The sequence below is a fragment of the Nymphalis io genome, chromosome 2 (genome assembly GCF_905147045.1).
Source record: "Nymphalis io chromosome 2, ilAglIoxx1.1, whole genome shotgun sequence".
NCBI lineage: Eukaryota > Metazoa > Arthropoda > Insecta > Lepidoptera > Nymphalidae > Nymphalis > Nymphalis io.
The window spans coordinates 14,372,625-14,400,367 of NC_065889.1; the positions used below are offsets into that span (position 1 = coordinate 14,372,625).

A 27,743-nucleotide genomic window follows, 5' to 3' on the forward strand; every position below is an offset into this window, starting at 1 on the left:
ATATTTTATAAATAGAATTAGTAGGTATTCCGGATTATCTGAAAGTGTTCAAGGTATAGTTTAAAATGTATATCTCTCTTTGAGATTATTTTTTTTAATTATATAGGTATGCGGACAAGCAAATGGGCCACCTGATGATGAGAGGCTAACACTGAGTATAGACATTGCCAATGCGCCATCATCTTTGGGTACTAAAATATTATGTCCCTTGTGCCTGAAGTAAAATGTGTCGCAGGTCGTGTAAAGTACCATTGGAACTTCTACTTTTACTTAAACGTACGTTTATTAAATTTGACATTCTATTGATAATAAACGAACACACATTGCCATTAAACGTAAGTATATCATACACTCTCACTTAGTAAATAGAAATTGCAAAGTAAAGCCCTAAAATCAAGGCACTAAGGTTCAAATTTGGCCAACATAGTATGTTAAAACCTAGTTTTGTGAGTTGACAACTTTTATATATCGCACTCGGTTGCTAATACGATTTTCTTTTCGCTCGCTTTTCTACGAGGTTTTGAGTAAACTGTTTTGCTCTTTTTATCGGAATGAGTTTCACTTATTTATTGCGTATCTCTTCCCGCGGTTTTGTACGAGTTTATTATTTTGTATCATATATAATACTTATATAGGCTGGCAAATGGGCACCCTAATGGTAAGTGGCTACCATCGCCCAAAACCATCCCTAACATCGCAAACGCGCTACCTACATTGGGAACTAAATTTTATGCCAGTAGAATATATGATGAGTGGGTGGTACCTACCCAGATAAAGTTGCATAAACCACCAAATAATCGAGATAATCTTTTAAATTACATGGAATTAAAAGCATTCAAAACTTACTCTCTTGACTAAAATTATAATGATTAAGCATAGTGTCGACGATGATTACATATAAAAAAAAACATTTTGAGTATAAATACCGCTCTGTTAGAAATTACATAAATTTTCAATATATATGTCATACAGGAAGTATACACATTAGAGCGTATCAAAATTTTAAAACTTTATTTTTTTTTTTTTATTATAATTTTTAATTTCATTACTTTCAATAAATAATTAAGTTCGAGTATGTTAAAGTATACTACGTTTTCGATCGATTAGGTATTTAAACATATTAATGATAAATAAAGCACAACTTCAGTGACATTACATCGTGCTGAAGAACATGTATTGTGTTGAAGAATATTAAGTTAGTATAAAAGACATCAACGAGATACAAAACTCAATATGCACAGATTTAAAGCGGTTGTTTTTACGTTAAATTTATAAGGTTTTATAAAATTGAAATTGAATAAGAAGACATTTTGAGAAAATATCAAGTATTAGTTACAGTTCTCACAGTTCGATGGGAGAACAGTTAAATACAACTGCAGAGAGGCTTCGCGTGCTTTCTTAGATATTTCATTAGCTACTGTCTTGTGTAATCATTATTTTTTAAGTAATTTGTATTTGTAAATAATTCTGATTTCATTATTCTTGTATATTTTTTACAAACTGTTGAAAATTTAATTAAAAAAAATCTTCTTGCCTACTGAGAAACGTGTCGAATTTATCTCAAACGCATGAGTAGCGAAGCAATAAGATGGCTCGATTATATGCCGACAGTATGCAGGTCGATATTATTCGATCTATTTCTTGATATTTCTCTCTAAGTTTTATCTATATTAAGGTATCTTAATATTATAGCCACCAAATTTCAGCATCATTTCTAGATTTATTATAAATCAGTTACCTTAATTATTTTATTGTATTATTTCTGTGTTTTTTATACTTTTGTATATTAAAGAGCTTTTCTGATCACTAATTTACTATATGATGTATGTATTTTTGTGAGATCTTGATTATTTTTAATGAAAAATCCAAATATACTTTATTCAAGGCAATTTGAAAATTCAAATTGCAAATTCAAAGTTGTAACTTGAATGATGGATGAGTGTGACAAAGGAAGTTACAAACACAAGCTTACCATTTAAAAACCTTATTCATTGGTTCTGTAATAGAATTATGTTATATTAATTTTTATCAAATCGGTGGTAAGTACTCATTGCCATATAAGGAATGTTTTCCTTCTTTTTTTTCTTTACTTTATTTATTAGCGAGGATGACCGTTTACTATCAATTTCAAAAGACCACAAAAAGGTCTGCCTTTTTAAGACTTTGAAATAAATTGAATCATTTAAGCTAAATTATTGTAAATGGCTTGACTGCACTTGTTTCTTACATCGCGAATGTCTATGGGCAGTGACCACTTAACATCAGGTGGCCCATTTGCCCGTCCGCCTACCTATAACATATATAACAAAAAAATGTTGTAGATTGTTTTAATCGCACCTGTTATTTATTTGTTATTTGACGAAATAAGTACTCATAATAAAACGTCGACATAGCAGACCCATCCGTCAATTCAGGCCAAAAAGAAGTTGTTATCTTTGTATGTGGGACGGAGGCTGGGCCGAGTGATTGAGATGTGATCTTTCATCCTCATAGACTAATTGCCGTCAGTGCGGTTACTGGGTCGAGATACTGCAACCTTAATATTAATATTAACAAGCCATTCCTCTTCATTCATGTGAACATTGAATGTAGTTGAAAAATGCCCTTTATGTTCATTTAGTTTGTTTTATGTATGGGAACCTAATCCCACTCGGAGTATAATTAATCTTATATCCTGTGGTACTATTGTGATCGTAACATAAAAACCTTAGGTTTTATTCAATAAACTTAGTATCAGGGCCAATTTTGATTATTTAATTTCACTAAAACATATTCACTATAGATATTTAATTAATATAAAATAACGTACGTATGTGAATAATAATAATAATTAACAAGATTTTTAATTAATAGAAGCAGGTTGTGTTTACGCACTACACATATTATTCGAACGTCGTACAGCAATGTTTTGTATCGCTTTATACGTTGGTATATAGAATAATAGAATAGAAAATTCAGACACACCACAAATGGCTTTACGGGCTTACCGAAGTGCGGAAGGTTAACATTGCCAATTTCTTTTTTTCGATGCTACAAATTTCTTGACAGATATCAGACAGACTCAATAACTTTTATTGGCTCAATCCTTAGCTCGAGCCAGGGACCTTACCTTCTGCAACTTTATAATCTAGCCAATAGACTAACGGTGAAGTCAATAAATAAAATAAAAAATATATACTAATGTATATAATTGCATTAAAACATTCTTATATACCATGGTTAAGTGTCTATCAGACTGGATTCTAGGCCAACTCTGTCTTAAGAGGGGCTTTTAGTTAAAAGCTTCCTGCTTTATAGCCTACATTAGTACAACAGGGAAAGGCTCCGATAGTCCGACCCAGTATTGTATAAATTCTGTACTTGCGTATTAAACAATATATTTTATTGAGCGAGCTTGTGGACGATAAATATTAACTGTCAATATTTCCGTTATTTGAAACTAATTGTGTTTTATTAAAAGTATTATTTATATATGCGTCAAGTTTAAATCAAATAAATTTAAATTGTAATTGTTAGCAAACCTACAAATATATATACCAAATATAATATTTTTGGCACGGAAAATCGATATTCTTTTACGTATGTCAGTGAACTTATATAATAATATGGCAGCATATTTTATAAAAATTAAATTTAAAATTACAAACGCACACATTGATCTTATGTATACATACATATAAAAGAGAGAAGTAGTCTGACACTACATAAAAAAGTCTCGTATGATGCTAAATATTTGTAAGCTGTTATTTATCGTCATTTGAAACGATGATCAAAGTCAGAAATAACTAATTTGAAAGTTGAAAGCTCATTGGTCACCCATCACGTCATCGCCTGCCACCGACCAATAATCATTCAGTGTAACCCAAATTAGTTAATCCGATATTAAAAAGACGCTTCAGAAACCAAAGATAAGTTAACCAGCCATTAAATTATCCACAAACAAAACAATTATCATCCGATACAGATGAATACGAGATAATCGTGAGAACAATGTCGAAATACAACAATTACGTTAGTAATGAAGTGCTATCGCTAACGGTGAGTGCGCGAAATGGTGGTAGCGGTGAGCGGTTACCGTTACTGCGACAGATAAACCAAAGGTCGAGCTGCTTGAGATTAACAAGCTTGTATCATATATAATTAATTTAACATTTACTGTCGTACGGAGGTAAAATACTTGTAACGGAAATTATTAATACAATATTTCGTTCATATAAGAATTGTGATCGCGACTTTGTTTGTCTCGACGTCATATAATATTCTACAGTTTATTAAACTAAAATATAAATATTATATATATTTACCATTTACTTTATTCTAAATTAGATTCTTGTGTCAATATTTTATTTTTCTTGATGATCTGCAAGTAAAAACCGCTACGTTGTATTTGATATGATATTACAAGTTATCGGAGTTACCGACACGTAATTTATCAAAATATAAGAAGTAACTTAAACTACACGGAAACAGATGAAGCCATAGTCTATTCCATTCACAAAATAAGCAAAGACAGATAAACAACTTTGACTTTGAATTGACACGATATCATTGGTCGAGATCTTGAATAACCTATGATATTCATTATGGATTCGCGAAAAAATGGCGTTTTGAATGCCAGCGAAGTTGTTATTGGTCTTTAGAAGTGTAATTAAAATGTATATAAGTAGTTAAGTGGAATAGCGTTTTGTTGTAAATGAAGATATATTAATCAAGAACTGTTTGTAGTACATAACACAGCAGAGCTATTAGCAAATTGCATGGAATATGAAAGTCAAATTTCTGTTTAAGCTATATATAAACTCCTTAAACCCTAGCAATCCTTTATGCATAAATATTACCACTGGATAAATATAATGAAAATAAATCTTTAGTAATCAAGGGCAATTTATTAATTATTGAAAGACAAATCTCTTATCAAAATGAGAAAAATAATATAAGTTTTATTGATATTTATGTAACGAGCGATAAAAATTTATTTATTTAAATCTCAGTCAATCCATCATATTTTTATACTTCATTATTAAATATTGTGGAATAAGCTCCAAACCTTCTCCTCAAATAGGGAGAGGAGGCCTTAGCCCAGCAGTGGGACATTTACAGGCTGTTACTATTATTAAATATTATTATTTTTAATTATATTTTACTCTCAGCCAAAGCCTTAGTATATTGTCATATGTAACGTTTGAGCGAAACATTTCTGATTCACCGAAATTTACGTTTGTCTCTGCTGTGTGCTTCGGTTTTTTATTTATTAAACCTTCGAATAATAAAAATATATTTATTAGAAGTCATATGATAAAAAAATATAATCCATCGTCCCGATACTCAAGTCCTACACATTTATATTTATATGTTGATTCAACACCTTTGCTCAAAGTTGAACCTTGACTCGAGACAGGTGGTACCACGGAATAAACGGCGACCATTAACATCTGTGAACACCTTCCGAAACATTCGATAACATCGTACGGAAAAAAAAACATTTTACGCAAATATATTAATTATATACAGGCTTGAAATTTAAAAAAAATCGAACAGAAAAAACATAATGAGGGATTATTTAACGCGAAAATTTAACGAACTATCCTCGTACTTATGAAGGACGGTGAAAAAATACATTTTTACTACTAAATAATACAATATTATTATTGTTTTTGACAGCGAAGTGTTTCTTAAAAGAACAAGTAATATTTGAATTAGCCATCCTTTCTTATATTTACTTAAGAATCATATATATAAAAACACGTTTTAAACGTGTTGTGACGTTATTCAAATACCTGCATTCGCGAATTTTGATGGCTCGTATTTTATAAATGTAACCTAATTCACAAAATTAATTTAACTCACCAGGTAGGCATACATAATTACTAATATATCTATAGCTTTAAACTTATACTATGTATTAAAACAAGACAAACAACATATAAACGACTGTTGTTTATTTTTGTTAAATAATAACAAAGTCTGCAATACTAAATATTATTAGCCCCAGGGGTGTGGATTGAACCCGTAACTTACATCGCGAGCCAGTATACCGTTGAACTATTGAGGCCTATAATTATATAATATATAACTATTGACAACTTTATTACGTTTACAATTCATTTCTGTTATTTGTTATATGCGAAGTATTCATAATAGTAATATATAAAAGTCAAGATGTTTCTTTACCTCCTAAACTATTATAAAATATATTTATCTGTCTATGTAACAGCATTTATTGAATTAAACTGCTGACTTATATATCTATCATTGACCTATATAACAGCATTTAAATTTTCCACTGTTGGCTGAGGTCCAAAACCGTAATGATTTACGTTTAGTAATATATAAAACCGAGATGTCTCAGTGGTTTTTTTACATGTGTCTCATATAAACAACTAATTTTATCAAAATTCTGCCACATGCACATCAACCTGCATTGCATGTAACGTGGTGGAACAAGCTTCAAACCAAACTAAAGGGATAGGAGACTTTAGCCAAGCAGTGGGACATTCACACGGCTTTTAATTGTTTTATTTATTTTAATAAATATTTAAGTTATTATTATATTTGACAGAAAAATTTGAATTAATAAAAATATTAGATAGTTAATAAGTTGGTGTGATATGATATAATAATATTGATAAATAAAATCAGCTTGTCGTCCGACAGGTGCGTTGCTACCGAAATGTCAAGAACAAATGCCGAAGTTTGATAAATAACGTATATTATATACTAAAGCAATCGTTTTAACGAGCCTTTTAATATCAAATAAATAGTAAGTCGGCTAGAATAATATATGAAATTAAATATTTCATTTAAACGACTCATTTATCAACGCATCATGATAATTACTTAGCTAAAGTATATTTAATTTTTTTTTTTCGATTAGTTATGCGAATATTCTTAAAAAATATATTTTTAGTGTACAATTTTTTTAAAGCGTTTCATTGTCAAGTAGTTTATAGTGTTGTGTTGAAAAATAAAACACGTTTTTATAACGTTTTTTTATATAAAATTTATTCATATTCAAATTTCTTTATTCAATACATAAGCATTACTTATAAGTTTTTTAAAGCGTGTAATTTCAATACAATACAAAGTATTACGATTAAATGTAGTGACGGATATTTTATGACTTATTTTCAAAAGACAATATTAAGATAACATTTATAAAAACGCGGAATTTCCATATCATACATACCAGGACATCATCAAAATAACGTTTCAGTAAGTCGGGTTAAAAATTGAGTTTAAAATTCGAATAATTATCCACTTTAATATTTTCATGACACTATTAATTAAAATGAGAATTATTTTTAAAACATGTATCTTATATATAATCAGTATTTAGAGCAAGCAAGACGTGTTAAGCAACTTAAAGATCAGTTTGACCGTCGTCTGCGACTTGTCATTCATTAAAGTTATCGGCTCGCTTTTATCTGTCAAAAGTTTAATTTAATAGCGTAACGGATTCTCTCCGAGTCTCGTACAATTAAGAGTTCGCATTGTGAGTGATGATGTGTTCCAGTTATATAAATTTATAATGACAAAAGTCCCAATTAATTTTACTTTCATTTCACGTCAAATTATTATTAGATATTTGAGACTGTCCAGTAGATGAAACATGTGGATCTTGAATGTAAATCTTTTTTTAATTTTTTTATAGTACAGGTGGATGAGAATATGGGCCACCTGATGGTAAGTGGTCACCAACGCCCATAAACATTGGCATTGTAAGAAATGTTAACCATCGCTTACATCGCCAATGCACCACCATCCTTGGGAATTAAGATGCTATGTCCTTTGTGCCTGTAATTACACTGGCGCACTCACCCTTCAAACCAGAACACAACAATACCAAATACTGCTGTTTAGCGGTAAAACATCTGATGATTGGGTGGTAACTACCCAGACGAGCTTGCACAAAGCCCTACCAACAGTTAAATCGGGGTTCAAATCCGCAATTGCAAGAGCTATCACCGACTTTACTTAGTAAAGTTTGCATGGATTAATTAATATGTGCTCATATTTAATTTGTTCTAAGCGGTGCATTGAATTAAAACGTTGTAAGGTAATCTGCCGAGATGGCCGAGTGGTTAGAGGTTAGAACGCGTGAATCTTAACCGATGATCGTGGGTTCGAACCCGGGTAAGCACCACTGAATTTTCATGTGCTTAATTTGTGATTAAAATTCATCTCGTGCTTGACGGTGAAGGAAAACATCGTGAGGAAACCTGCATGTGTCTAATTTCATTGAAATTATGTCACATATGTATTCTACCAACCCGCATTGGAGCAGCGTGGTGGAATAAGCTCTAAACCTTCTCCTCAAAATGGAGAGGAGGCCTTAGCCCAGCAGTGGGACATTAACAGGCTGTTACTGTAAGGTAATCTGCTTGTGTTGATAAAAATTATACCAGATGTATATATATAAAACAACGCGCAGCGACAAACCTTATACCCAAGAGTAGGGTAGCCTTTACCTAATGTTACTGTTAATTAAGTAGGAATTTAATAAAAAAACATTAAACGTTAATTAAAAAACGTCAGTCACATTAAATGTCAATATTTTTAATCTTTTAAATTTTTAATCGACAATAATAAATAAATATTAAATATTTCAATAATATATTGAATAGATGTATATCGCCCATACTCTTATTAATTACTTCTGACGTTTTGACGTTAAACCACTTCAATTCGTCAATTCATTTTGACGGAGTAACGATTAATATGCGTAATTTGATTTTTACCCCTTTAATTTAAATGTTAATTAATTGTAAAAGCGAAAAAAAAATCGTATTAATTATTATATGTTATTTTATTTACTAATACTAAATAAGTATATTTACAGTACAGTACAGTAACGGCCTGTTAATATTCCACTGCTGGGCTAAGGCCTCCTCTCCCTTTTTGAGGAGAAGGTTTAGAGCTTATTCCACCACGCTGCTCCAATGCGGGTTAGTAGAACACACATGTGACATAATTTCAATGAAATTAGACTGATGCAGGTTTCCTCACGATTTTTTCCTTCACCGTCAAGCATGCAAGCATGAATTATAATAACAAATTAAGCACACGAAAATTCAGTGGTGCTTGTCCGGGTTTGAACCCACGATCATCGGTTAAGATTCACGTGTTCTTACCACTGGGCCATCTCGGCTTATGTTATGTTATTATTGACCAATACGAAATAGATATATCGAATTTACTGTATTGAAAGCTGGGAAAGGCCTATTCTCATATTAAGTTTTGGAAGCTCCCACCATGCAGCTTCAATATGGTCGGTGAATACACGTCATATATTACAGTTTTACTCGACACAAGCAGATTCTCATACTTTGTTCTACCAGATGTATATCAATGCCCAGAAATAAATAAATGATGAATACCACATAAAAAATTCAGATCCAGATTTGAACCAACCTTAAGTCTAGATACAAGTTCCCCTGGGTTATCTCGGCAGATTAAATTTATATAGTAAAATATAAAACAACAATGTAGTAGTTACTTTTTCAGAACGTATAATAAATGTTTATCCGCGATACCTTTGATTATGTTCATTGTGACAGACATACGCATGAGTGTAGTTGATGAGCGTGAAGTAGCTTATTTTAACATTGGAGATATTTATCTAACTGTCGTGATTCGACCGGCGTTATTAAATTAAACCTCACGCAAAACTCTTATATTTGGCCGAGATTACAATTTATATATACATTAATATATGCAGACACTTGTACACTTATATATAATATGTCATACACAGTTGGCTAGTCTATTTTGAGAACTGTGGACATGGCAGAAATCAGTCAAGAAGACGTCATCTTCGTCACCACCGTCATCCTTCACTCATCCTTCAAATATGCTACCCAAAAAAGCCTACCTCAAATTTTAATCTGTGTACCTGTTTTGTTTATTTGGAACAAAAGTTAATACACATGAAATTCTCGATAATTTTGTGATATCTGTTTTTACTATTCGTAATTTTTGTTTTCCATTAACATAGTTATCACTTCATTAAAGTTTAATTATAAGGTTACTATAAAACGGTAGCTCTTAATTTTGAACTTTATAAATGATATTTTTTTCGTTCTTATCATGATTATTATAATGTTTTATTCAATATCTTGTTTAATAAATAGGGCAAGAATAAAAAGATGTCAACCTTTTGCGGGAGAGAAAGTATCACATATGTTAGTTTGCATTAAAAAATATAATATACGAAGAGGATAGCATATATTCTGTTATCCTATGAAGCTGATAAAATAAACAGGATATACATATACATTTAAATGTAAATTGATTGTTGAAAAAGACTAATTCTCTGAACTTCTTGTCAGTTTATTTTCGATATATTTTAACATATAACTGTTTGCGGTTCAAAGGAAAATACTACTAGCCTTTTTGCCACTATTCCATGCGGTCACGGTTTATCCAGTAAATATTTTTAATTTAATTTACTTGTATATATTTCAGTTTCAATGTAAATAATTCTTATGTTAAATAATAAATAAAAATTACACTTATTTATAGTAAGAAAAGATAAGCAAAGATAAACACCCGACTTAACCCGTCAAAATGTAACTTAACGGATCTTTTTTTTTATTCATAATTCATATTCGTTCACAATTTCTGATATTGTAATTAAATAGCCTGGAGGCGAAATAACTTGTATATTAACAATTTAAAAGTGTCTGTAAGGCCCTTTTTGAATATTTATAGCTACATAGTCGTTCAAAGCATTTTGCGTCAATTTTTTCCGGTATATCCCGTTCATATGTCTTTATTGTGGTTCAGACTGAGTCATTGTTAAATTTTATTACCATTGGTTCTGATCCACCAGCCCCAGATTTCTGTCTAGGCCTATAAGCCCACCAGCCAACAGTATCAAGTGCCTAGTATCTCTTGGAGGTTCGGGCCTGTGCACCACTCATATAAAATAGCGTTTTTTCCTGCAGAAAGATAACTGCCCGTTGTTCGCACTGAGTTCAATCATTAGTTATTCAATATAAGCTATAGAGGAATAGAGGTATTTAAGATTTGCATAAAAGAATCCGTAACAAAAATACTTTAAAGTAGGTTTACGAGGTGAGCCCGCTATGCGTGTCACCTGTCACGCGCTAGATACCTAACGATTCTCTTAGCTTGTTTGAATAATATTGTGATTTTTTAGTAATTTTTTTTATTGTAAATAACAGACCAACTGTCTGTGAAGAATTTGGAATGACCTTTAAAATTTACAGCTGTTTTTTTATACATTGAAATATTTATTCCTTGAATTTATTTTTTTGTTCTAGAACTTACGAAATTATAGAACCAGAAGTAGCACAACAGTGATGTTATTAAATGTTTTTGATAACTTTTTCTTTTAACATTCAAAATAGAATTTAATAAACGAATCACGAGTCGATAGCAGTTTATCGCCTGTCGAGTTATTTTAACAGTATTAGAATCATCAAGAAAGAAAGATATTAAAAAGAAGTGACAACATTAAACCAATTTAAAACTACTTATTCACAATATATAAGATTGCAATGTAATTAATTTTAAATCAATTATAAATAGCACAATTAAATTTCTAACAGATTATTATTAGCTAACAAGTAATAATATTTATGTTATATTGCAAGAGACATTTTATGTCTCATTCTACAAAATGTTATTTATCTTTTAAAAGTATTTGTTTTTAAAAATATTCGTTTACACATAGCACACGTTATGTCTATTTCGTGTCCTGCCGAAAGAAGGAACAGGTTTGACTCCCGGGTAACGGTACGCTGACCCCAATACATTTTTCAGAACCAGATGGACCTCCTATCTTTAACATCGAATATATAATTCATTGCAGTTCGAATTTATTGTTTCTGATTTTGATTTAAAATATAAATTGTTTTCATTAATAACTATTGACGTGTAATTTAATTATTATATACGTTATAGTATATAAGTTATATACCTACATCTCCTTGGATTATGAATAATTTATTAATGAATTAAATTAAAAAATATTTTAATTTATCATGCTTAGGGGCTACGAATGAGTATCAATGTGGTGAACATTTCAACTCGTGTAGTAAGATTCAACCGTACCGGGGTTGAATTGGTTTTTGTTAATGCATTTAAGTATTTAAGCGTCAGCAACAAAATCATTCTTATTGAGGGGTTATAGAAGTTCACTGCGCAGGCGTCGTTGTATGTCGTCTTTATGTAGTCGTTTATTAGTAAGTACAAGTATTATTTGAAGTGGATAGTATTATTTGATTTCCATTCAGAACGTACAACATTAATTGTACATATGTAGTTAACTATGTATTTTGCTTGAGAAAAAGAGTAACTACCGAATTTCTTGTTTGTCTTGTTCTTCTCAGTACAGCCTTGATTTCGAACTTGTAGCCTTACATTAATTTAATCCTCTAACGTGGTATTAAAATGTGCTTATTGAAGCGTTCTTGAATAAATAATATTTTTCATTTTGTAAATTTTTCCTTTAAATTTGTAACATGCGTGAATCGTTCGGTGTTATTTGGACCTATTGATATTTGGATTGATCCTGAAAACTCATTACTTCTTAACTTTCAAAATATTCCTTTAAAATAAGTATTATATAATATTTTTAAATATTATGTTATATAAACGATTAGCTGTCATGCACGGAATAAAAATTGTAAGTTATCTTGTGTCTGTCTGTTATTACGATGGCTTATTAACCTTTCAAACAAAAACATAGCAACGTTTCCATTGATTATTATTTAATAGAAAATCTCGTGAATGTTACCTAGACGACGCTAAAGACACTTAAGTTATTAAGCGTCTTTACTACTACTAAACTAAAATAAATATAAGCTAAATAAAGATTTAGTTAACTCTTTACTAGCTTGTTTGTTTCAAATTTTTTAACTGATATTTTGTTAATACTTGCTTGAGTGCTGATGACAAAAAAGTTTAGTAGCATCAGTAACAGTAACAGCCTGTGAATGTCCCACTGCTGGGCTAAGGCCTCCTCTCCCTTTTTGAGGAGAAGGCTTGGAGCTTATTCCGCCACGCTGCTCCAGTGCGGATTGGTGGAATACACATGTGGCAGAATTTCATTGAAATTAGACACATGCAGGTTTTCTCAAAATGTTTTCCTTTCGCCGTACAGTACGAGATAAATTATAATCACAAAGCACATGAAAATTCAGTGGTGCTTGCCTGGTTTAGAACCCACGATCATCGGTTGAGGTTCACGCGTTCTTACAACTGGGCCATCTCGGCTTTTTTTGAAGTTTAGTATATTCATACTATTTTGCTGTACTCGAAAGGGCTTATAATGATCTCATCATTATAATTTTAGAGTTAAAATTCAATCAAATCATCAATCAATTGTTCGTGTATTGAGTATACTAAATTTTATTTATTTAAGATTAAATAAAAACTTGTTTTAAAAAAAATATATTAACCTTTGTAATATTAAAATTAGGAACGATTTTTATACTCAAATAATGAAAATTATGTAAAATATCTCGAAAACAAAACGTTACCCACTCAACGAAGCCGCAAGATAAAAATATATATACGCAAACTCAAAACTTGATAGGTTTCAATGGAATTCCATGTTAAGATATTTAGGTCACATTTGGTCAGCATCCTGTAGACGCGGATGTCTCTGATCTGACCGAGTCACGCTTGACGCATTAAAACGAAAGTTTTTTTATTATTAATTCAGTCATCTTCAGGATATTTTTATATAAAGTAAAAGTAAATTTAAAAAATATATCGCATGAAAATATGTATGTCGCAAATTTCGCACGACCTCACTATTCTCTCTCGAAACGAGATCTGCTAAGCATTAAGTAGGTTAGTAAATTAAAAAGGTAAAAATTAAAAAATAATAGTTATATTTCAGTCAGTAAGAAATCCGTTGTAACTATATATTTTGATTACCTGTAAAACAAAAAAAAATCAAATTTCGAATTTTACTAGTGCGTGTAATTTAACGCCACTAATTCACCACTTTTCGGCGTAAACAGAATAGGTCAACAGTACAAAGCGTCATTTTAATGGCCGCGCATCACGTTGTACTTGACTTTGAAAGGAGGTTTCGCGGTCGTGAGAGAGGGGTGGAGGGAGCTCAAAAAGTGAAACGTCTCTAAGAATTGCCACCGATTCACGTAGAAGCGGTTAATTTAAGTTCGCATGACTTATAAGAAGTAGGTGAATTGTATTGTTTATTACAGCCGATGATAAATAAAGTGATAATTTCATAAAAAAATTACTCGACTCGAACGAAGTCTTTGAAACTTTTTTAACTGTTTGAGATTATAATAATTAATCACAATATTTTTTTCTCTATGTATTTTTCTAAAGTAATATGTATTTCTATCAAATGTTTGTTTGATGTTTTAATTAACGATATTAGAAATAATATAAATATAAAAATGTTACTTATTATTGTTAAGTTAAACTAAAAAATATTTATTTCATTGTTTAATAGAGCGTCACAGAAATAGCTTGTATTGTTAAGTTACAAAATATTGACTATGCCTAAATCTGACTATTTCACAACGATTTCAAACAATCTGCGAATTCATAACTGAACAAAAATTTGCTAAATCGTTATTACTAAGTTTTAGAGTTCTGTAATCAAACAACATAATTTTCGTAACAATTTTGAGTGATATCTTTCAATGATAATTTATGATTCTACTCATCAAGTGTATTTAATTATTTCTTTGTATTGTATAGTACTTTGTCGATTCTATCACCCAATCCGCACCGACAGCTTGATGAAAAAACTCCAAACAATATTCCACCACGTTCTCCCATTTATTCTGCACAATCTCCTCGTTAAAAATGCCTTTGACTAGGACTTCCTTATTTTTTTTTGTAACTAGATAAGTTTTGTAATAAGATCATTGAACATACATATTAATAATCGAAATTATGTATCTCAATTTTGATATTACTTTAAATCTTATAAGTAAGATTATAATTACGTCTTTTATTATTCTCGCAAATGGATTATTTACTGTTTGTACACTAAATAATAATTATTATTTTTTTTCAATTCGTTAAATATAAAACATAATTTTCTACATAAAATCAAAGTATAATCATAAGATACTCGTTATGCCCACGTGCAGTACAGTTAGCCAGTGACGTAGAGGCTAACTGGCCACACGGTTGGCCGATCACAAACAAGGCCATACAATAACCCATGTTGCAGTGTTTTACTTATTTCAATTACATGAAGTTTGTTCCGACGATTCTATTTAATCAGGAAAATGTTTAGAAATTTTTTCCATTCTTTAGAATAGTTTTGAAGTGTTTCATAATATTTCAACATCAATCATTTGTCAATTTTTTTTGATTGCGCCATAGTTTGTTATTTGAAGGTCATTATCTAACTAGCTATTTTTAAATAATACAAACAAAGGTATGCTACTTTTTGCGATAAAAAACGCAATAGTCCAACCCATTAAATTCACGAAACAAGCCAAGCGAGACAAGCCATATATCCAAATAATCTAGAAATATTTTATAGATAATAGAAATCAAATTGGAAATACATTTTCTTTAAACTTCACCTAAGAAAGCCAAACTTACTATCATTTCAGTCCTTCATGGACTTTCTAGGTCCTTCTCATAATAAAAGCTGCATATATTTTCAAACTATAATCATAAAAACCACAAATAGTAAAATTAGCTATAGCGAAAATATAGGCGTGATATTTTTGTCACATCTAACGGTGGGACCAGACCTGTGACAATTGTAATGTTAATAATGGTTACTAGTGTTACAGTTAAGTGACGTAGTTACTTGAATTGAACGCTCGGTTGACTACAAAATAAAAGACACAATCGCCGTCATGCTTGTTACTGCTTTCAGACTAATTAGTAACTTAGCTTAATTTTGGTTCTTGTATTTTGATTTTAGTTAATTAAGTAGCAACATTTTAGGGAATATATTAACAATTACTTAAAGGATTATATGAATATATTTTATATAAAAATTAAATAAATTAATTTATATTTTATCTATATCTGATAGTCGTATTGGTTTAAGAAAAAAAAAACAAATTCGCAATTTTATAAATTATACTTGAAGTAAAGTAAAAAAAAAAATCTAATCCCTAGATATCACAATATAGCGAATCAATTTGACATAAGTAATGACAGAATCGAAGTAGGCGCTATAAATAGCGCATGTTTATTTCCATACCAAGCAGGTACAACGTCCGACAGATTACAGTTAGTGACGTAGTGGTGCGCGCCGTTCAACAAGGCCGTTCAATGCCCGACACGTGCGCTGCCATATAGAACAGGACTTCGAGGCGTGATAACAAATCAATTCGCCTTAAACCATAGTAGCTTATATTATACAAATGAAAACAAGAACTATTTTACCTTAAGTCTTTTTTAAACTAAGAATGTAACAATAGTTAACAGAAAACTATTTAAGAAAAATAAAATCGCTTATCAAAAATAAAATTCTTACATCGGGAAGTGCTATTTTGTATGACCAACTCTGTCTATAGTAGAATCCATAATTATAGGGAAGAATAAATATTTTATAAGTTTTCTTTTGCGATATAATTAATCTCATTGTCATTCTTACTTATCTCACAAATAATCCAAGCTCTACATAATTGTAGGGTTCTTCATATGTATTCTATATAACAATTTGTCATGATTTCAATCGCCGTATGATCCGGAATGTGGTTTGTTTAACTCACATAACAAAAAAAGCTCCACAATAATTTATATGGAAAGATTATTCTCTTAAAAAATAACCAACAAAAATCTCAGTTTAATTTTTAATAATATCCGTGAATATTCAATTATTCCTTAAGTTTTAGTAAAGAAATAGGCAATTGTATATCAATGCTAAGTCATCGTGAACAAAATATTTCATTTTAAATAAAGTAATTGATATGTTTCATAATGACTAAACAAATAATAATAAAATGTTTCATTAATAAGACACCATTCATATTAAGCAGTAGAGTCTAGTAGAGCGTTTTCAAGTCTATAAATGCTGTAAGCACATTACGAGCGACATGTATCCTGCTTTAATTAGAATGGAATTCGAATAGTAATTGCAAATCAACGGGACACTTCTAATAAATTCGCAATAACGTTGTTTACGAATTATTTATAACATTTTTTCTTTAATTAAACGACAATTTGTGTAATATGCTAGCTACTATGATCTAAGCAACCTTTGATTGTTACGTTTTCTTTTCATAAATAATTTGATTTTAAATATATTTAATATGGGACGAAAAAGTCCAGTGGCTAGAAATCGATGATTAAACCCAGGTAAGCACTGAATTTTCAAGTACTTAATTTATGTTTATAATACATCTCGCACTCGGTGGGGAAACCAGCATGCATTGGTAGAAAAAACCGTCACATGTGTATTGAAGCAGCGTGGTGAAATAAGCCCTAAACCTTCTTGAAAGGAGAGGAGGCCTCTTCTTCTTATTATTCAAAGAATTAATTTAAGAGAAAAAAGATATCCATTTATTTTACGTAAATATAATTAAAAAATTCATTTAATAAAAAAATACATTTATTTCATTTATAATTTTTGATTGCTACGGATAATTCAAAAAGTTATAAAATAATAGCTGACTTGAGACCCGGTAGCGTTAAAGTATATTATTTGAATCCACAAGACGATTATATTTAACCGGTTCATCCTACGAGTCCACGTGGTACGCGTGGCCTCCTGCACCGTTATAGCAGACTAGGGTTAAGTAATAAATACTATTGACGTAGATTCAATCCGTGTTTTTTTTATAGAACAGGAAGGCGGATGGGCCACCTGATTTTAAGTGTTCCATAAACATTGGCATTGTAAGAAATGTTAACCATCGCTTACATCATCAATGCGCAACCAACCTTGGGAACTAAGATGTTATGTCCCTTGTGCCTGTAATTACACTGGCGCACTCGCCCTTCAAACCGGAAGACAACAATAAAAAGTACTGCTGTTTTGCGGTAGAATATCTGATGAGCTTGCACAAAGCTCTACTATCAGTAAATTAGATTATATTTAGATGACTTTAATAGAAATACTACACATACACATACCTCAAATACATACATTAATACATATAGATTTTCTTATATACATATTATTTTTCTTTCAATGAAATTTTAATTTAAAAGTCATTTGTATTTTTTGTTTGATTTCTGTCTCTCTATTTATTTTATATGAAATCTAAACAATTAATGTTTCGGAAAATGACTAAGGTTTCGTGATCACAAAATCGTGGTCCCAACTCCGTTACACCGGACAAGGACCTTTAGAAGATAAAGAAGCGGTCAGACCGAGGCGACGTAAAGGATTATTACCGCGTCAAACGGCAGTTTTATTAATTCAATAACGAATGTTATTTATTAGTTTTTTAATTTAGCTACATATATAACACTAGTTGTTCCTGTCTCTCTCTATTTTCTATTTTTAAACTAAACTTTATTCATTTAACGTTTATTATAATCGTCAAAAAAACGATTCATATAATTCTATTGGCAATTTTTTTGTATAAAATATAAATAATTTATCATCTTATCTTTAAGAATCAATCGCGTCTGCCCGAGTCCTAAGTCAAGATTCCTGTGAGACTCGCTCTCAATGAAATGTGGGTCAAGTTTATTGACAAATCAGGACGTTGCCCCTTCCATCCCTTTCCCTCGTATCGCGTTATCTTTCTCTACTCCCATGGAACCTGCATATGAGTTGTTTACGATGGTTCGGCATAGGGTCATTTTTATTTTATTACTTTTAGCCAGTACCCAAGCTACCAATTTGACAAATTCTATTACAATCAGTTTTAATCGGTGAACAGACAAACATGAGTTACTGTCGCATTTATAATACTACTCTCCTTTTTAAAAAAAATATGTTCCAAAGTTATTTCCAAATAAGATATATACGAGTACAGTGCAGGAGTCATTCACTTGAGCGAATTGAAACCTTCACTTTATTACGTAAGTCGGAATGCTTGAAGTTCAAGGTTTTTACAAGGAAGTATTACATACTATTACATTTATATGTTTATTTTATAATTCGATTTAAAATAATACATTTATAATGTTTACTATTTCAACTAGTGGATATTTTAACGTGTTTAGCATTTGTTTATAATATTGGACTTCCGAGTTATATGTTTAATTATATGTCTATGTTTAAAAAAAAACTTTTAATATGATTGTAGTAAATCATAGTTTAGTATAATAAATAATATCCTTTTTATAAATATACTTCTCAACCCCTTTGTTACCTAGTTCCCATCAACAAAAAAACACCTACATCCGACTCGAACGGTCCGGAAATAGGTCTGATAAACACGTGTTCGTAATACGATACTACAGGTTAATAGGACGGCAGTATTTAGGTTATCTAATGATGGATTATTAACCAGTTAAGATAATGTTTTTTGGCCTTTCTCAATAGAAAATGTCTTGGTGTCTACATGAATAAATAAATCGCTTAAAAGTGATTGTTAAAAACAGTTTTGCTAACAGTTGGAAGGTAGTACAATAAGCTATATTTTTTTTTATAGAATAGGAACGGTAAGTGGTCACCAACGCCCTTAGACATTTTCATTGTAAGAAATGTCAACCATCGCTTACATAGCCAATGCGCCACCAACCTTGGGAACTAAGATTTTATGTCCAGTGTAATTACACTGGCTCACTCAATCTTCAAACCGGTACACAACAATACCAAGTACTGCTGTTTTGCGGTAGAATATCTGATGAGTGGGTGGTACCTACCCAGATGAGCTTGCACAAAGCCCTACCAACTACATATATATATATATATATATATATATATATATATATATATATATATATATATATATTACATACATTTATGTTCATTAATAAATGCAACTTCAATAATTAAGGCCTCTATAACAATGATTTTAATAATGAAGTACCACACGCTTACCACATTGCTTACGCCTACTACATCTAAAAAACATTGCTTTGTTATGGTATAAGTGGTGCCAATGTGACAAAGAGGAAATAGCAACTTTGCATCACGGTGACCGCCTTATTGATTTGAGGCAGGCTAAGATGTATAATAAAGCAAAGAGACTCGTTATAGATCTAAGGATTAAATGCTTTTATAAATAATAGAAGCCTAGATAACTCAGTGGATAGAAAAAGAAAATCAGTCCTTTGGTCAGCAGTAAGGTTATGTACTGTTACTTATAAATAATATCAATACAAACTCTTTCATTCATCGAGAATCGATTAATCTTTACAAGATTGTGTCGAGTAGCGCAACACACTTAATTTAAAACGCCACAAATGTTTTGACTGGTTTTTGAATTTATTTGACATAATGGTGAAGGATTATGGAGTGCGAAGTTGCTTGTGAAAATATTGATTACAATCTCTTTGTATATTTTATAGACATGCTTAACTTTAATGGTTATAAAAAATTTTATTCTTTCTTTTTTAACTACTTCTGAATTGAAGCAAGTTTTCGTTCGTTATTTAAAGGTTTTTTTATATTTTGATCGAGTTATGACTAAGCTGTGTTTGATTTTGTTTAGTATACCCATGTGAATGTATTTTGACTCCTTTATAACAATCTTTTAAAAACATGTCCCGTGTCATGTGTCATGTTATTGTGATTACTGTAAATATCCAGAAACGTGTCAAAGATTCCTCGCTAAGTGACGTTAGTGAAACCGAAATAATTTAACCAAATAATAATATCAATTGCACTATAATAATGACCGCTCATTTAAGTTCGTAGTAAAATTACGAATATCATTCTAGATCACGATGTTACGTCCATTGATATTAATAGTAAAAATAACTTCGTAAGTAGTGAGGAGTTTTCGTAAGTAGTGCGTAATAGCTCAGGTACCCGAAAATATTCCCACAAAAGTGAGCACATGTTCTTTTTTACCAAATTGAATTCAAATATTGACTGATTGAAGGGTTCGCGGGACATCTGTCGCGGTCCTTTATCTGGAGAAAGCCTCACGCGATGGGAAAGCTGGAGTATTTTGGTAACATGTGTTTTGAACCTTATTGTTCGGTGCGTCATGTGCTCTTTAATTCTTCAAGTCAGTTACCATTTTTAATGTTACATCACATATTTTTATGTACCTATCTATAATTTTTGATTCGTTGGAAAAATTATCACGTATAGAATTATTTTTATCAATTTTTTTTTATTACACAATATTATTTTTATAAAATATTGTGATATGTTTTTTGGAAAATAGTAGGAACAATCAATTTAAAAGTAAGATGTAATTTACAAACCAATATATTTTTTTTAGTAAAAACAACAGTTAATTTTATATATTTGTCCATGTTATCATTTTATCTTTATTTGTTTAAAAACTATAATATATGCTTTTTTTATAGTATACAGATCCTTTGAATACATGAAATACACTCGATGAGAATATTGTCTTCATCTACATGTATTAGAATTCAACGCGTTCCATTCATAGTCTTCGAACTAAAAGTAAATATTTATAATAATATTAATGTCATTTAAAATAAACAAATATTATGGAATCAACAAATTTTAAAATAAAATGTCACTTTTTGCAAAAATATTTCTGGTTAAAAAATAAGTTAAGGAACTTTAGTAAATTAGTACTACGTTTATTTTAATTTTAATAATAATGCCATCGGAACAAATTAGCCTCTTATAGCCTCAATCTGGTTGTAGCAACAGAGTCTAATGTACTAAAATATCAATTAGACTTTTTAACAATAAGATTCTCACTCATAATAACGACGAGCAATGAATTATACTGTAGTGAAATTTTTGTGCAAAGAAAAGGAAAACATATGTACTAAGAATAACAAAACATATAAATATTACTTTATATATACTTACAGAATTTTTTTTTATGTATTGAAAACTTCTAACATCCAAAAATGTATATACCATAAAACAAGGTAAGTCACAACTCACGTTACGTCTAAAAGTTTCTAAACAATACTATTTATTCTGTAATTAGGTATATTTGCAAGAATTTTCCTTTACAAGTATATTACTATGTATATGGATGGTCGGAACGGATCTTGCTACAGCTTTCTCTTCGTCAACGTGACAACATGTTCTCAGACGGTATACGCTTAATATTGTAAATCTAATGTGATACTTATATCAATGGGTTAAAGTGCAATTTAGATTGCTCTATCGAATAATCGCAAAATAATTTGATTGGAATTAATTTCAAATTTGAAATTGATTGAGGGCATTAACAATTAATATTTGAATTTTCTTTTATTATTTTTTTTGCAATTTCTAAATTTTACAATAATTAATGATTCTTAAAATAACTAAAATTAATTTGAAACTATTTTTTTTTACGTTTTTATCGAACACATACTTGGATTGTTTATTTACTATTATTTTTTTAATCAACACAAGATGAATTTAATTTCATAAATCGAATAAAATATAAATGCATAAAAAGTGAATTACAGTTAAAATTTATTTTAGTTTACTTTAGTTTTTTATATTTTTGTTGTTAATTGTTGTACATTAATAAAATTAAGAATCAAATTATACTTTTAATAGTAAAAAGATTTAACTAAAGTCTGTTTATAATATAATAGTACTATGTTCTAACAATTTGAAACTCAATCAAGGCGAAAGGTTAGTATCGTCAGCTGATCGCTTTCACCGGTGGCCAATGTCCGTCGCACGCGCATGCGCGCCGCACCCGTTGCGTGATACGCCTGTACATGTGTCTCAGTCTCGCGAATAACTTCAGCTATTCATTAGCTAGCACCCGTCTCGAGTTATTGAACTATTTGTCTAGTGTTGTTTAGAAATTATTATATCAAGCTCTACATGCGTATTTTGTAATATAACCGTAATGATACAGGCGACAAAATCAAATATATATGCATATATAGAGGTATTATGTGAAAACTATCAAGTGGTAATGATGATATTCACAATAAGTTTCGGTGCACACACAAATTCGCTTCTGAAGTCACAGATAAATTTAATTTAGTGACATTATATTTTCGTCAACATTAATCCAATACGCATATAATATAAAATACTGAATTATTGAAAAAAAATAATACTAAAAATAGTAGTATTATTATTATGTAAAGTTATGACTTCTTAGACATAATTTTAACTTACATAAACTGTCACCTCAAATCTAATTGTTATAACCTCTGATCCGTAGCCTCGGAAAGCGGTCGTCTCGGAGACGTTACAAAATTCAATGAATCATGTCTCAAGTTGACCAACACCTTTCAGAAGCCACCTCACCAGTGATCTATCGGAAATACCACTATTTACAGTGCTTAAGTCAAATCTTAAATCTTCGCTAAGCATTATTTACATACATTATTTATTGTTTTAGTCAATGTATTTGCATTCTTATCTTTGTAAGTTTATTTTACTCGAATGAAAATTAATTAGTTATTTATTTGTTTGAAATTTTTATGCTGACCATACAGATATTCCTAATTTTATACTGCGAGGAAAAATATCTTAATTGAAATAATTAATGATCAAACGCTGAGAAATACAGGAAAAGAACGAGAGAAACTTTAAATAATTTAATGACGCTTCTAAGAATATATATAAAAAGACTAAACAGAATGTCGTGATTAAATATCTTATATACTTTCTCCAACATATATTTTGTTCAAGAAAAACCAATATTATAATCGAGTTTCAAATAAAATTTGATCAAATAACATAGTGCGACGACGAATCATTCAAAACTGCGCCGAAAAAATGTATCAATCGTAAATTCAGTGCGCCCGCCGTCCAGTGAAAACTGTTTACGCACTTGACATTACCGTCGCGTGGTCATTGCCGCCGCATCTGCGGCTTGCGAGTGAAAGTTGCCACTATGTGTGTCACTGTTAGACCTAGCCACTGGGTCTAGGCTCTAGCGTTTCTATTGCACTAGGTTTTCAGCGTAGCGTACGCTTTGTGTATCGATTCATTGCGGTATTTGCGAATGGATTATGTTTATAAAATGAATTGCGATTTGTAAAAATGAAACATTGAATATAATTTTTTATTTTCTTTTATTATGTAAGACTAATCAATTTATTAATAATATTTATTGATTAGATTTAATTTGGTTTTAACGTTCTAGGCAAACACAAATTTACATAATAAGTGATCATTTTCAACCATGCCATTGTCTGGCATTGTATGAAATATTACACCGTCGTAATTATTATATCCTATCAGCCTGGAATTAGATTGTCTTCATTACCATTCGAACTGGAAAATAGCAACATAAAGTATTGCTGCTTGGCGGTGGAATACCTGGTGAGTGGGCCGTATTTACCCAGAAGCCAAAGCCTTACCACCAATAACGTATACCGTAACAGCCTGTGAATGTCCCACTGCTGGGCTAAAGGCCTCCTCTCCTCTTTTTGAGGAGAAGGTTTGGAGCTTATTCCACCACGCTGCTCCAATGCGGGTTGGTAGAATTCACATGTGGCAGAATTTCAGTGAAATTAGACACATGCAGGTTTCCTCACGATGTTTTCCTTCACCGTAAAGCACGAGATGAATTATAATCACAAATTAAGCACATGAAAATTCAGTGGTGCTTGCCCGGGTTTGAACCCACGATCATCGGTTAAGATTCACGCGTTCTTACCACAGGGCCATCTCGGCTTTCGTATCCGTGTTAATAAATAAGACACGTTATATACTTGTCTTGTGCGAAATAATCAAGAGAGGAGAGGGTTCGTAACGCTCAGTGCCGTTTGAAATTAATTAAATTATCATAATCCGTTGAAACGACCCAGTATTCGTTTTGTGAGCATATTTCACCGCTTCACGTAGAATCTCGGTCAGTTCGTGGCCAGGGGACTGTAATTAGACGTTCAAGGAAAAATTGAATATTATCTTTGCTCTAATTAGAACGAGATCACACTCGGATGAGAGCCACTAATTGATACCTTTAATAAATATAAAGCAAAACAAACCTACTGTTTCGTCTGTATTCGCATGTTAGTTAGTTATCAATAAGTTTCGTTTTGGTTTTAAATATTTATAGTAACACACGTTTTGCGAGAATTTTAGTTAAACTTTTAATATTTTGAGATATAATCAGGTTGTTTTTAATAACAAATTAATAATTTTTTATATAAAATGATTAATTTGTTATTAATCATTTTTAAAATGTTCAATTGAACATTTTAAAATATTCAAAACATTCAAACATAAAAACTTTCGTATTTTACTATATTAGTAAGACAATAATTAGCTAAGTTAATTTCATAGTATAAATTTTATATATATATTTAGTCATATTTTTATTGTGGTTTCATTTTATGCGTTTTTGAAACCTATACAAAATTTTACTTATCACTAAATTCCATTAAAATTGTATCTCAAATAATCAATACAGTCTTACAAAGACGACTCTAAAAATGTATTTGTATATACCAATATAGCTCATAATTTCTTAACACTTAAGTTTATTATTGCTTGAATATTTTGAGCGAATAATACTTAAATTTTAACAGAAATGTCTCGTATCAAAAACAATAGCACGCCTTCCGTGTGCCGCCCACTGTGTTGCTTCACCGCGATCCTCTTATCTGACTCACTAAGATTTTACTAATGAGGTTACTAAGTTGAAGGATCGATGTGTCATCGCGACCTCCACCACTGATTTTGGGTTGAATAGTCAAATTGATTTTGACAACATGTTGAAATTATTTTACTAAGAAAATTACACCCGGTTTTTTTTAAGCAAACAAGATGACATTAGAATCATAGCTTTATGGTTAGCCTTTTACTGATCCTTGTTTAAATATATGGGATCTGCTTGATCACTGACAACTTTGTCATGTATAGTTAATAAAAAAGAATATTTGGATGTATATTAGAAATACTAAATAAAAACAAATATATGATAGGTGTTATTAATAATGTAAACGCTACATCAACACAATCATGCTTTGCTTATCACCAAAGGTAAGTGGTCACCACCGAATGGTACCTTTAAAAATATTAACTCATTGTTATAACGTCAATTAATAAGAACTAAGATATTTTATCGCTAGTGAATGAAATTACACTGGCTCATTTACTGTTGAAACTGAAATACAATGTTTGACGGTAGAATAATAAGTGGATTCATGGGTGCTATTTACCCAGACGAGGGATTTTATTTAATTGGAGAATTTTATATTTTTTAAGACATTAATTGTTTAGGTTGCTTAATAAGTAAAAGAGTTATATATTCATTATAGAATACATTTTGATAATCACGTATTTTCATTTTTAAATTGCATTATTAATAGCGGTACTCAAATTTATATTATTATTTATATATTATTATTATATTATATTTTTTATATAATGTTAGTCTTGTGGTCAGAACACGTGAATTTTAACAGATGATCGTGGGTTCGAACCCGAGCAAGCACCACTGAATTTTCATGTGCTTAATTTGTGTTTATAATTCATCTCGTGCTTGACGGTGAAAAATTCGTGAGAAAACCTGCATGTGTTTCTAATTTAATTGAAATTATGCCAGATGTGTATTCTATCAACCTGTGGAATAAGCTCATACCTTCTCCTGAAAAAGGGTGAGGAGGCCTTAGCCCAGCAGTGGGACATTAACAGGCTGTTACTGTTATGTACTGAATAAACCTGTCAATATCACCTCTTTACTTACTTACATCTGTATGCAAAAATTATCGGTGGGAAGTTGCTTATTTAAATTTATGTACGTAATAGTAACTATTTCACAACTGTTTCATTTTTTTAAATACATAATATTCTAGATTATTTCATTATTGTATTTTTCTTATACAATTTTTAATTTGTAAATTAGCTAAAGACAATAACATCAATTGCTATCTAATCGCTATAACACAAACGATACGTAATATTGCATCTTGGTTTTGTCATAATAAAAATGTTCTCCAGACCGATTTCGTCCACGGCGGCCAATCTCAAGAGAGATTAGCCATTAGTGTGTGCGCAAACACAGGTGCACTCTCTATTCCCTAACTCTCATAATCCGATGGGACGGCAATCCGACACGACCGGAAAGAGTTCACGCGCAGGACCAACGGCTTTACGTGCTATCCGAGGCACTGGAGTGTACACACTTCCAACTGCCACACTCCGGGCTGCTACTGAGAATTTTCTGAGAGAAAAACCTAATAACTTGTGTTGTATATATAATATTTAAGTGTTAATATTGTTTTCTCAAATATTTAAAGTGAATTGTATTCTTTTTTTGAGAAATAAATTCTTAAGCCGTAAGTAAATATTTGCCACTGAAAGATTCTATTAGAAATATATTTTTTAATTATCTTTAATTTAACGAACGCTTTGATATATTAAATAAATGTGTTTCGATTATTACACATATTATAATTACTTAATTACAATATATACTTCTTATTTCATTCCATTAAAATATGGCCAATACCACAAACTGTTTTATTTATTTAAATAAAAAATCGACAATTTATCCATAAAAAAAAACAAAATATAAATTATCGAAGTAGGCTCTTACAACTATTGAAATGTCATTCTACGTGTATTATATGAATAAAGTTGCCAACGGTTTCGCTTTTAAAGGTGTGAACTTTGTGTTACGTGTCACTCTATTTTGGTGACGTGTATTTTATTTTAATTAAATTAAAACACATTTTAAATCAACTATTTAAATTGACATTGTTTGGATAAAATAAAATATGTAACATGGTATTTTTTATTTATTATAAATATGTTTTTTTTTTCAATAAGACTT

The 27,743-nt window shown here is 30.6% G+C and overlaps 1 protein-coding gene across 1 annotated transcript in view; it reads right to left on the reverse strand.

Annotated features, from left to right (window-relative positions):
- Nucleotides 1-27,743, reverse strand: part of LOC126776653 (ichor) — a 47,032-nt gene that overhangs the window by 17,686 nt on the left and 1,603 nt on the right. The window lies entirely within an intron of this gene.